Source organism: Talpa occidentalis, unplaced genomic scaffold (assembly GCF_014898055.3).
Source record: "Talpa occidentalis isolate TD23 unplaced genomic scaffold, MPIMG_talOcc4v2.1 talOcc4.10, whole genome shotgun sequence".
NCBI classification, from domain to species: Eukaryota; Metazoa; Chordata; class Mammalia; order Eulipotyphla; family Talpidae; genus Talpa; species Talpa occidentalis.
In genome coordinates this window covers 103,159,223-103,160,307 of record NW_023600993.1, presented here as the reverse complement: position 1 = coordinate 103,160,307, position 1,085 = coordinate 103,159,223, and the positions used below count along the sequence as shown (strand labels likewise).

At 36.1% G+C, this 1,085-nt stretch overlaps 1 pseudogene; it reads right to left on the bottom strand.

The window, feature by feature from the left end:
* Positions 1-282: 282 nt before the first annotated feature.
* Positions 283-880, bottom strand: LOC119237694 (adenylosuccinate synthetase isozyme 2-like; annotated as a pseudogene).
* Positions 881-1,085: the final 205 nt, after the last annotated feature.

Genomic DNA, 1,085 nt, shown 5'->3' with positions numbered 1-1,085 from the left:
ATAGTTTAAATTACCTGTGTAGAGACAAGGCCTGGTAACATAATTTTTAGAGATCATGAGTCTGTGAAATTCTACCAGTTTTCACATAAGGAAAACTTACATTTTCTTAGAAATTACATTAAAAAGCTTCTATGATTATATAAATATCTCTGTCTAGCTACTCTCTTGGATAAAAGCAAACCTAGATTTCAGTTACAGAACTGGGGTGCTTGGCACTCACTTCAGTGTCTTTATTCTTGAGATTTGTAGATCATAAATGAAACATTTAAAAAAGTCCTTTCCTCACCACTTCGAGGAGAGTTTCTTGCTTGCATCAATGGAAATCCTTAAATGTTGTATCATAGACTGTCTGGATTTACCTATACCAATCCATTTAACTGGAATTTGTAGCTCATCTTCAATAAACCAAACAAAATGTTGAGCACTGACAGGTAGTTCTTTAAATGTCCTGGAATTGGACATATCTGTGTTCCATCCTGGGACAGTCTTATACTGAACTTCAAAAACTTCCAATTTCAACTTTGATTTCCAAAAGCATGTCCAAAATATTCAATTTGGTAAGTACCAATGCAGTAAATGCATTAATCATATGAACATATTTGAGCAAAATGAGTTGAGCCAGCCACATCTTTTCCTTCCAGTAGTTACACTAAATTCTCTATTCTTTGTAACAATTCTTCAATTTCATTGCCATGCTCTGTAGGAAAGACACCGATACCAACTCTAGTTGTGTAAACTCTCACAACTCCAAATGCTTCAACATTTTGGTAGAAACACCTCCAACGGTACAGTTTGAGGAGGTTGCAAAAGGATATGTTCCAAGCTCAATATCTAGTAGTGCTGCATGTGCACCTTCTACCAAGATTTTCTTTGGTCGTCCATGTCAGGCAGAATAATCAACTCTTCACAGGGTCTCTGTGGCTTCCAAGCTTGCATTGTCTTACATGTTGTCCTGTTCTCAGTGTAGGTCTCTGTGTCTTATCTAAGAGCTCATATTTCCAACAACTAGCTCTGCAATTATTCTTTAAGAGCTTTATTTATTTTTATTAAATCTTCCAAATGCTGGCAAAAGTCACAGTTGGTGG